The sequence below is a fragment of the Lucilia cuprina genome, chromosome 6 (genome assembly GCF_022045245.1).
Source record: "Lucilia cuprina isolate Lc7/37 chromosome 6, ASM2204524v1, whole genome shotgun sequence".
Taxonomy (NCBI): Eukaryota; Metazoa; Arthropoda; class Insecta; order Diptera; family Calliphoridae; genus Lucilia; species Lucilia cuprina.
Genome location: NC_060954.1, coordinates 35,381,453 through 35,394,538, shown reverse-complemented (window position 1 = coordinate 35,394,538; position 13,086 = coordinate 35,381,453).

Below are 13,086 nucleotides of genomic sequence, written 5' to 3'. Positions count from 1 at the left end.
ACCTTATAAATAAAAGTAGACGGGATATATCGAGATTAATAGCAGTTATAACAGGACACTGGGTGCTAGGCAGACATGCAAGTAGGCTTGGGTTTCCTTTCAATGAACACTGGCAGTTGTAAAGACAGGGAAAAGGAAGAAACATTCTTACATCGTCTCTGCGAATGCCCTGCTCTATCCGTGAAAATGAACCGTTTTCTTGGCAGCTATTTCATATCTAGCTTTGGTGAGATATCCTAAGATTTCTCACTGCTACAGGCTGGATCTAAAAATGTGAAATACTACATCTAACGAGTTAACCAACGGTATTTCACGAGATTTTGTAGATTTTGGAGCATTAGTATCCAAAGTCAGCTTAGATCAATCATAATTTAGGCGTGTTTCGTTCGTGTGTTTAAAAGAGTTATGTACAAGGGTTATTTGAGTTTTAACAATTATCTATTTAATCGAATAATCATTATCGTTTTTGTATTTGTTCCGTTTTATCTCTATTAAAGCAGATCATTGCTGCACGCATGCTCATTTGTGGTTTTTAGCTGTTAAACAGCACAAGTGGACGTAAAGTTTATATTGTTTTGTTTTCTACTTCCAAAGTATGTTGGTTTAAATTTTTGTAAATATATATTTTTTTTTTTTGGAAAAAAAAAATACTGACAAAATTATTACATTAGCGGTTTTCTTGGTGTCATTGATTTAGGTGTCATATGAAATTCAAATATACATACATATTCGTTACGCGTCTTTACACATAAACAACACAACCAAGCAAACAAATTAAGTAAAACTTTATTTTTATTTAGGAATATCTACAAGTAATCTTTGCAAATTTATTTCCATCTATACATTTAAAAATTATTTTTTAACAACAAATCTACAAAAATGTTTGCTGGGTATATGATCATCATCTAGCAACACAATTCCAACAACTGTGGCATCAGTTTTTATCAACAAATAGTAATTGATATTTTTTCTATTATAATAATGAGTTTTAGTTAAAAGTGCGACTATTACCAAAAGCCCAACTGCACACACGTCTTTAACAATTGTTAAGTAAAATTTAATTTTTGGCACCAAAACCACAAAGACCACCAACAAATTCTTCTAATTTTTACATCATTTATACTTTGTTTTTCTTTACATTGTTGTTTTTGTTCAATTAACATAAATTTAGGTTTAGTATTAATTAATACCTTTGAAACTGTTAATAATTTATTTTAATATTTCGTATTACTCACTTATGCTGTGTTAAATTAAAGATTTTGTTAATTAACAAATTTACATAAATATGGGTAAGTTGAAGGTATAAGAACGTAAAATTATCCTATAAAAAATCCAGGAAAATAGGTTAGTAATTTAAAGATTGTGTGTTTTTCAAATCAGGGTCTACATACACCGTTATCTATCAAAATCTCTATTTTGACATCTGACATTAACCAGGCAAATATTTGTATACCCTTCACTTTCGTGAGAAGGGAATGAATGTCAAAGTGTTTACAGGAACACACTTTTCTCAAGAACTCGAGCTATATAATTTCTGACCATTGCTGCCGCTTTGCTTAATTTTCGAGATATAAAAACACCACTTCCGCTTACAACTTCAGATGGGATGGCGGGTAGGACCCCTATAGTCACTACTAACTGTTGGCTAACTGTTGTCTTGGCCACACTACCGAATTATAGATTCCACCATGTGTGGAATTTCTCTTCCCAAAAGGAAACTTAATCAACTGACCAGCCAGATTATGTGGTTCTCTGGTTAGACCCCATGACAGATTATTGCACGTAAAGGTCAAGAATACATTTGATCATCACCAGTTTATAGCTCCGGCAGACTAGAGGTCTTGCTAGCACCCCTTTTCCCCGGCATTGAGTCTAGGTAAAATGTTTGTCATTCCATTTCTAATTTGTATCCGTCTATTCAAGATTCGTATCTTCAATAATTCTGTCAGACAAACTTTCGAGAAGTTTTCTATTGAAAAATTAGAAAAATCTGTCCATAAATACCTGAGATATGGTGATGGCAACGGATACGCTATAGTCTGGTTTATTTCTTCATAGATGAGAGAGGATTGAAAACAATCCCAATCTCTTCTCTAAAGAAAGAAGTGTGAGAGAGTTTCAAAAGCGTTCAATCGGATATTAAAAGGTCGCTCTAAAGAGAAATATAAGATTCAAAAGGTAGAAAAACAAAAAGTGGTATGATTGTCGGACATGGTCGACCATATGAAACCCTACACCAGTAAGTACGTTTTTTTAACCTTAATTCCGGAATATTTTTACTTATTCTTGACAAAAAAAATTGATTTCTACAAGAGAGCTTATACACACAGAAAACAGATCGATGGGAAATCGGTTACCATGATAAATATTTAGTTAAACTAATTAAAATTGTATCGCTGTTATTGAAAAACTGTATACTTAACTGATTTTCTATATTCAGTATTAAAAAACAATAATACTAATCGAATTGTGGTTTTAACAATTTCTAAATCAATAATTTGAACTGAATTGTATCGGTTATTAAATTCATTTGGCAATTCAGTAAATGCAGCCGACTTTTATTTAGGATTAAAACGTAAGAACATCAAATATTAGTCGCTACAACCGAAAAACAGTAGAAAGTAAAAAATATTGAGCACTGCAATCAATTATCAATTGAAGTAATTATTTAAAATTTAATTGCGGTTAAAGGAACCAAATTCGATGTTCAGAACCGATTAATTGGTAATTATAGTTGACGTATACAAAAAAAAAATAAAATAAAACGAATTTATAATATAAAAACCTAATTACATTTGAGGATAAATTAATGCAGAAATTTGGATAAAAAAGGTAATGTTTGGTGTATTTTATATCTTATAATCTATTTTGTGTTATTTTTCTATAATTTTTAATAATTTTACAGCAGCGGAAAGGCGTGGAAAGATAGTGTTCCTTTGAAAATGTTGAGCAGAATCAAGAGCAAAATCCCTATTTATTACCATGAAAATCTCAAATCAAAAGGGGAGAAGTTATTTTATATTTATACGTTTTGTAAGTTTATACATATTTATATTTTATTGAAAATACTTTACACAAAATAAATATATTTTCAAATACACATAATCCACAAATTGTTTTTCTATAAATAATATTTCAGTTGCTAATACCAATAATTTCAATCCAGATTACCAAATAATAATTAAAAATTTTTGTGTACACCATATATTCAGTAATACTAACCGAATTATACAATAATTACACTCGAATTTTGGGATAGTTGTTAGAACCGACTGAATTCGATTGGAAACAAATTCGGCTATCACAACGAATCTGTTTTCTCTGTGTAGGGAAGTAGCGATAAATATGGGCCAATCCTTATTAATGTTGGTAAAGGAATGTACATAGGACTAATTGAAAGTTATTTATGTAGATTTTCATGGTGTTATTAGTGTTTAAAAGTAAATTTACGGCCCTATTCGGGTCGTACAGTTGTATGGAGGCTAAATAATGGACCGATTATTTTCAAAAGCGTTCGTCCAAAATAAGAGTGTTTAATTTAGGTGTTAGAGGGAGATGGGTAGATGGGTACTTACACGGAAATTAGAGGAAGTGTAATTCTGCAGCTGACATTCATATGTAGATGAAGTTGGCTGCAGTTAGGTGTGGGTATTAAATGATGTCAGGGATGGATAGTGTTATGTGTTCACAGATGTCAACAAAGAGTATGTGCCAAGTTTTTGCAAATTATCTTGAGAATTGTGACCTGAAGCGTTCGCACAAGGTTTACATGGACAAACAGACAGACATATGGACGGACAGACGGACATAGGTAAATCGACTTAGAAAGTGATTCTGAGCCGATTGATATACTTGAATATTTTTGGGTATTACAAACATTAGCACAAACGGGTATAAAAAATATAGAGCAGAGAGAAATTGAATTTTATCACAATGCTTGTTAAATTATTTTTTAGAATTTTTTCGGACAATTTTCTTTATTTGTATATCCGTCTACAAAATTTAAATAAAATTTTCATAAAATATAAGCAAAGTAAATGCAACAGAAAAAAGTTGAACAAATGTTTAATTTAATACGAATTTTTTAAGAACATAAAACGAATGTTAAGCTCAAAACAACTACAAAAACTAAACTTTTTCATCGACTTAAATAAGTTTGTAATGTTTATCTAAGCTTAGCTTAAACGTGCTGCCTAAAAGTATACAACATTTATATTAATGTAATACAAATCAATAGTCGGGCTTAAACATTACAACCACCAAATACTAAACCAAATGTTTTTTGTTGTTTTATCGGTAATACCACCAACAAAGTTGTATTTATTCATGCAAATATTGTGATCATAAAAACCACAAAATTTATTATTCGCAACATGTCGTCAATAAAACACAATATGAACAAGATCATTAAACAAACACAATTCGCATTAGACATTATTAGATCAACGACCATTTTAACCATTCATCCAACCAACCATCCATTCAATCGCATCATACGATTGATGGGATTTTGGAATCCGATACAGAGAAAAACAATAAATAATCAACCTAATTAAAATGTATGAAATGAGCTGCAAATAACAGCAATCTTAATGTATGAACATTTATACATATGTAAATGATTCTGAACAAGAACCAGAACAAGAAGAATAGATGGATGGATGAATTGAATTAAAATAAAATTACTAGAATTTTACATACAGAACAGTGATGACAGTTGACATTTACTACCTTCATCATCAAACACAAGAGACGCTGAGCGATATTTTTACCACTGGAAACAACTAAGACACGTGAGCTGAATACATTTACTTGATCCAAGCATACTATGAGAATAAACAAATTTTATTTTGAAAGCCCAACCTAAAATGTTAAAAATAAAAGAAGATTTTTTTATTAAGATTAAATTAAAACGATGGCAAGAAAAATTAAAATCCCAAGAAGTAAAGAAATGTCGACAAAAATTATTGCCAAAGACATTCTGTTTTACATTTTTGATTTATTCCAAATTTAGTTTTGTCGATTTATTATAATTTAAAGAAGTCATATTGCAAAGCATCTAAAACAGGTATTAATATGGATTTACATCCTATTCAAATTATTGTACCTTTCAACTGCTTAAGCTAAGTATGCTTAACAGCACCAGCTTAATTGGTAGATTATTACAGACAACAAAAAAATTCTTATTTGTAGTTTAAATATTATCAATCCGGTGAAAATTTCAAGAAGTGCAATTTGTATAATAAAATGATACGTTTTCGGTTTTTTAAAATAAATTATTTTTAGATTTTTTATTGATATATCAGTAGTAAAACTTTGTTAAGAATTTGATCGACAAAGTTAAATCGAATGTAATGCGAATTGCCTTTCCCTTATATTGCAAATGCCTTATGTTGAGAGAATGGTTTCTGTCCATAATTTCGTTTACTATTTGGTTCTTGACGTCTTCGTGAAAACCAGTCGGTGTTTCTAATAAAACAGGTCATGTTTACTAGTGACGCATCTATAACACAGCCCAGATCATGGAAAAGAGCTCTACCAAGATAGAATAGTATGTGTAAGGCTGCACAGTCACATATGAGATGTTGTACTGATTCCACTTCATTACTGTCCAAACAGCTTCTACAGTAGCTATGACGTGGGTAGCGTTCCGAAATATGTCCAATCACAACGGACCCAGTATATATACAAGTAAGAAGCCTAATCCTTTCCTTTGTCAAAGTGGGCTAGAGCAATCTTTAAATTCTACAAGTGGTGATATTTGACTACCCTAGTTATGTCTCACTCAAAGATCAGTCATCTATCAATTTGGATAGGGTCACCAGGGGAGTGCAAATATACCATTGCGCAAGAGTTAAGTCTAGGGACGACCCTATGGTTCCGCATTCCTCAGAAATTTTATTTCCCCCGATGCCTTCGAGTCCTGGAAACCATATCAATTTAACTTGATTTTTTACCAATGATTGAATACACTTAAGAAGAAATTTCGACCTAATAACATTGGAATTAAGAGTCTTGATTGATGCAAGGCTGTACAAGTTTACATGTATGTATAGTTGAATTTTCGATATTTAGTTGCCATATTCTTCTCGTGGCTGCATCGATGGCATGGCTCTGCCTGAAGGACCATTCAGGAGTCAGGTGCCCATGTCTTTGAGCCATCAGTAAAGATTGAGATCACGTCGTCCCTTAGGAATGTGTTCACGGTCCAATCATCTCTTGTCGGAATTCTTGTCTTCAATGACATATTAAAATTCAGTATAGATAGTATGCAGTCTTTTCGTGTCCCATGGTTGGACTGCCTATCTTTTGTAGGGTGGTCTTGACCAATGCGATTATGCATTAGTACGTCGTAGTACCATCCAAACACGAAGATCTGAATTGAGGAATTTTGTAAAAAGAAAACTTACACCATTTTCCCTGGCCCATGATAGTAGATGTCATAACACACTTTTTTATGCTAAGTTCTTTCTCTATAGTTCCACCAGCTTCAATTTTACTCGAGCAACTTAAATATTCATGTAAAAAGGATCTTCGCTTACGTAAAGTCTAATGAAAAGGTAAAATTAAATTCCATTCATATGACAAAAAGGAAAGTAAAAATCATATGATTTATATATATTATGATTAAAGCTTGTGGGCACGCTACTGATCGCAATTTTCAGGATAATTTGATGAAATTTGGTACCCAGCAAAATCTTTACATACCCGGTAAGTAGGTAAGTAATATTGGAGAAAAGTGTAATTAACTACAAATTCCATTCAAAAAAAATTATTTATTTTATTGATAATGAGAACTCATTACCAAGTAATGTATGAAATAACTACATTTCCTACAATACTCATAGCAAATTTGGAAAATATTTTACTACTAGTTTTATAGAACTTTAAACAACACTATCGTTTTTTGTAGTGATCGGGCCTCATTTGACCTTAGCTGCCATACAAACTCCTCTTTAAAAATGACTTGAAAGTCAAAATTCACTTATAAACACTAATAACACTAGTAGACTCTACATAAATAACTTTGAATTGAACGTAAATTCCTCACTAAAATTTATAAGGATAGGCTCACATTTAGCCCCTCTTCCCAATGAGTCCTCTTGTAGAAGGATATATAGGAAATATGGGTGAAAAAATCTCATAAGGCCTCTTGGAATAATGAAATAGTGGGTAAAACCACGAAGATCCTATGGGGTAACTCTGATGAGAACAAGACGAAAAATCTCCTCAAAATGAACAAGTATGAAGTTAGTGTGATGGTACGTATTCTGAGTGGACACACAGGATTACGAGCACATCCATGCAAAATTGGACATGGGAATTCAGACGGTTGTAGATCAATGGAAAGGACAGTAAAACTCTGGAGCACTTTCTTTGCCTCTGCCAGGAATTCGTCGAAGCTAGATCCAAGTATCTTGGAAGTAATGTTCTTCTGGAATAACATTAATGACTAACAGTGATTGTAAGATTCTTAGGAATTACGTCTAGGAAACTGAGTTTCTGAACACTGAAAAATAATTCATTCAGTATCTTTTTTCATGACAAGGAGCGCACAACAGGCTCGATGTGGCCTAGGTGTATTTCTTTGGACTTGATGTAGTATACATCCTGCTATCAACCTAACATAAGTAAAACAAGTAGAAAAGTATAGTCGGGCATGGCCGACCATATAATACCCTACACCATGAGTATATTTTTAAAATTTTTACTTTTTATAAAATTTTTATTTTTTATAAAGAAAGTTTTATGTTGAATATTACCAATAATTCCAAAATATTTAAGCAATTTATTGATAAAAAACTAAAATTTCTAAATGAGGCTTTATATAGGTCAAATATGGACCGATCCTCGGTTAATTTGGGAAAAGGATATATTTCTAAATAACAGTTTTGTTGAGTTTTATTGCGATACAAATGGTTACATGTCAATTTTAGACGTTTAAGTCATTTTTTGATGGGGGTTTGTATGGGGGCTAGGGTCAAATATAGGCCGATCCTTACGAAAATCTGCAGTGTCATTTATATTTATATAAAACTTATTAGCCAATTTTTAAAGAGATAGCAGAATATTTGACGTAATTATGGCATAAAAAGTTCAAATCGGGAGGTACGGTTGTATGGGGGCTAGGTGAAATAATGGACCGATTTCAACCATTTTCGTCTCTGTGCCAAAAAACATGCTTGGTCCAAATTTCATCAAATTATCTTGAAAATTGCGGTCTGTACCTTGCGCACAAGATTTACATGGACAGCCAGCCAGCCGGACAGACGGACATGTCTTAATCGACTCAAAAAATGATTCTGAATCGATCGGTATACTTTAAGGTGGGTATTGGACCAATATTTTTGTATGTTACAAACATCAGCACAAACTTATAATACCCTCCCCAATATAGTGGTGTAGGGTATAAAAACAAATTAAATGCTTTATCATTTTAAATATATTACAAATTTTAAACATATTAACTGGTATAGACTTTTATGTGGTCTGCCATGCCCGACTATATGTAAAAATACTTCGCTGATCTAATGCGACGGATGTACGTTCTTTCAATTTATGATGGTTTCATTGCATATAGCGTTGAGACGATCCCATCCCTTCTCTTCTACACAAAATTTTAAGAGATCACATTACTTGTGTGCTTGATGTTCACACTCCCACTAACAATAGTGGGAGTAGCACCTTTCATATTAAATATGATAAAGGTAAAAAACTACAACTCCTAGAATTCTTCATGTCCTATATGGAAAGCATTCTAATCTGTACAGATTTCATAGGTCGAATCTAACAATCCAGCATCCACGAATTAGTTCTTTTAAAACAACAGTTCTTCTTAGTTGGTCACCTTATTTAAGATGAGACTTGCATTTTTTCAGCTCTGCCTTAAAAGTGCATGAGAATTGTTGTTTTTTTTCCAAAAAAAAAAACCAGTTTCGAAACTACACTTCACATCACTAAAGTGAATCTATTCAAATGAAAATGAAAGCAAAATTTGCTAATGCAAACAAATATACAAAAGCACCAATACATTTATAAAATCTGAGTACTAAACAATTCGCATAAATAAATATTTTGCATCTAAGTGTTAGTATTGAATCCTGTTACAACATTCGAATACCGAAAACAAAAAGTAAAAAAATAAATAAAATTAAAAATCTTACCGGACATTGACGTTTTAAAAAATTTGTTGCTTTTGTTTATTTTTTTTGCGGTTTATTCACATACTGACCTACTTTGTAACGTCAAAACGACAAAAAAAGGCGTTTAAACAAGTTTTAATTTAAGCCAACAATCGACAATTGAATAAACAACAACAAAAAAATGTGAATAAAATTGTTAAAACAAATAAAATGCAAAAACAAAATTGATGTTGAAAGAACGTCAATATTTATCTTTTTCAGTTTATTTTTGTGGTTATTTTGTTGCATTGATTTGGGAAATGTTAGTTGTTATTTCCTTTTCGATAAAAGTCGCTAAAAGACCTTGAAATTCGGCAGGGGTTTAGTTTTAGTTGGTTCGTTAATTTTTTTTGGAAAAATCTAGTCTAGTAAATGAATTTGACATTTAAAAAGCCGTTAATTAAGTTTTTAACTGTATAGCATTGATAGTGTTTGAAAATGATTGATGTATTGAATTTTTGGTGTAAAACGGTAATGGATTTGATTTTTATTCGATTTACTTGTTAAACAATTTTTGCAATTCACAAATAAAAGTTGATTGTGTTAATTGAAGCAGATATTGTTTTAACATTTTTTTATGTTAAAAAATGTAAAAATAAAAAAAAAAATAACTTTTAATGAAATGTATTTAAAATTACTCTTAGAATTCATAAGTAATGCAATAACTGGAATAAAATCGCTTCCAAAAAATTGAATCTAATTTCGACGAAACCTGGACAATGAGAAAGTGTCTACTCCGCTTGAACAACATCATTTTTAATGCTATTTTTTGTTGTCAAAATCTTGCTGACCATACTGTGCGTGAGTTTTCGTTGGTTTAAATATTGTTGTACACTTTTGCCAAAGGAATTTCAGATAATAGATTTAAGATAAAAGATTTCGAAAAGTCTTCATCTACAATAGAGTTTCAAAAAAGTTAGATTGGATTGAATGCTACAAAGTAGGGTTCTATAGTTGAAACGAAAAGTCGACTTTTCACCTTTTTGCATTTAGTTAAAAGTCGACTTTTCAACTTTTTCCATTTTATGCAAAGTCGATTTTTCAACTTTTTTCATTTAGTTAAAAGCCGACTTTTATTATTTTATAAATAGTCGATTTTTTCGACTTATCGATTTTTTTTCAACTTTTATTTACGAAATCGACTTTTTTCATAGATAGTCGAGTTATCGACTTTTTTGTAACAAAATAGTCGACTTCGACTTTTTTGACAAAAAGTCGATTGTTTTATTATTCGAAAGTCGATTTATAGAACCCTACTATAAAGAGTATGCGAAATTCGACTTTTTTACTATTTTCGACTATTTTTTACTTGTTCGAGTTTTTCCGATTATTTTAGATCTTTTTACTTTTTTCCACTTTTTTAAAATGTTCGACTATTTTTGAGTTTTCGACTTTTTCTGACTTTTCGACTTTTACGACTTTTTTCGACTTTCTTCGACTTTTCGACTTTTATTTACAAAATCGACTTTTTTCATAGACGTTAGTCGAGTCATCGACTTTTCGACTTTTTTTTTGACAAAAAGTCGATTTTTCGATTATATATTATTCGATTTATAGAACCCTACTATAAAGAGTACGCGAAATTCGTAGAATTTACTGACGGATTCAATATAGATCTAACAATGGCTAATATCATGAATGAATATTGTGTAGATAACAGCAATTAGATAGTGACTGAACAGATACAGTAAATAAATACAGCAGTAAAAGTAAATATTTGTCATTGCAGATCGATCGTCTTAGACCTTATGACCAACACTTGATGGTAGAAACATAAGTCAAACAAAGTCAATGCGAGAATAGAGACAATTTTTCTTGAATTCAAAGTTCCTGATAAAAATCGCTATGAAGTAAGTTCAAGTTTTTTTTCTATATCTGAAGTTGTGACTAATGGTCCCAGCAGTTTGACATAAAATCAATACATTACACATTACATTTGCTCACGAATGATTCTTTGTAAACGTGAGTAAAGAAATGTGTCACTTTAGGATCCCCTTTTTTTAAGTTAGAGCGGATAAAGTCGTCATTTTGCTGTAGACAAGTAATCTATCTTGAGTTGTGACAGCAGTTCGACATAGAATCAATACATTACCATTTGCTCACGAATAACTCTTTGTAAACGTGAATAAAGACAGTTGTCACTTGAGAGTAAGGAAGAGCGGAGACAGTCGTCATTTTACAGTGCCCAAGTAATATAGACAGTAGAAAACTAACTTAAGCGAAATGGTTCATTACCATACATTAACTCCTTCGGACTAGCTTTCTGACTGCCTCTTAGATATCTATGGACGAGCACACGTTAATATAAGTTATCAACTATAAAGTTGGTGGTTACATGTAACGCCAAGTGTAAGATTAAATAGGAAGACTGTCTCTCACGACTTTCACATGTGCATTGATTCTTTGGAGAACTATGTACCCAAAAAGGTACATTGAAATAAATAAATGCCGCAAAACGTAATGAGAAATATTATGATAAGGAATCGGTAGGAATCCCAGTTTTTGGAACTATACGATTTCAAGTCTCTTTGAGCAACTCTCCAGCTAGTAAAGGAGCTAGGAAAAGGATGTAGGTTTCCTGTATTATCTCCTTTTTCCATTTTGTTAGCGCTGTTATCGAACGAAGCGACTCCGATTGTGCTAAATCTGTATAGGCAGAAACTTTAATTTTTTTAAATAGTTACTACTTCCCGATAAAAGGATTAGCTTGTAATTTACCAACTTAAATTCCAAAATAAATAATAATCTCTTCTTCACCTACAGAAATAAAAGATATATCTTGAAAACTGTGAATGTTAAATAACATTATTTATTGCAAATCATAAACATTAATTAAAACCATTAAAAATGCCACAAATACTTGGCCTTTTTTGCCAATTAGTGGGTGCGGAAGATGCTGCCGAAGAAAAAACCAAAAACTAAATATAAACCATTGAAAATAAATGTTTTACACACAAAAAATACTGGTTTCAAATCTCACAAAAAAACTGTGATTTTCTATGTAGGCTTGCAACAGCGGGTACATCTGACTAGGTCCAACAATATAAGTATCCGACAATTAAATGTGACTAAGGAAAAACGATGCCAAAATACAACAAAATGTTGTTTGTTGCTGCTGCAAAAACTCAATTGAAAATCTACCGGCTAAGCGGTTATTCAACTTTTTTATTTATTTCATTTTATTTTTTTATATTTTGTTTATTGTTTAATTTTATAAAAAACAAAACATTTACACAAATAAACGCGAAAATACAGTCAATAGACAACAAACAAAATCGTTCAGTCTACTACAGCGTCAATTTTATATTTTTTTATTGTGATTTCTTAATCTGGCAAAATGTACTTGTAAATGCAGTCGTCGTCGTCTTCGTCGTCCGTCAAAGTGGAAGCTAGATACAACTACAAAAATTACAAAAGGAAAAAACAAAATTTAACTAAGGAAATACAAATTATTTTTTTTTCTTCTGTCTATATTTTTAAATGTTATTAAAAAAATACAATTTGTTGGTTTATTTTCGCAATTTTTATTTGATTCAAAAAAAAAACGGTTGTTGAAAATTTAAATTTAACCTTTTAACTTAATTCATTTTTCGTTGTGAATGAGTAATTTGTTCAAATAAACCACAAATTCAAACAAATAAACAATAAACAACATAATGATGATTACAAGATGCAAAATTCCATTAAAGATTCATATTCAACGCATAATAATTGAACAGAAATTTATGCAAATTGAACAAAAATCTCTTAAAATACAAAATATTGAAGAAATCTATGGCAACAAGGAAAAATAGCATAAGTTGTTTTTTATACTTTTCTGAATTCTTACACAATGTTTTAATTAGTTATTCTTTGAAAATACACATTAAATTCAAAAATTCTTGTCCCATTTCTGACACTAAAT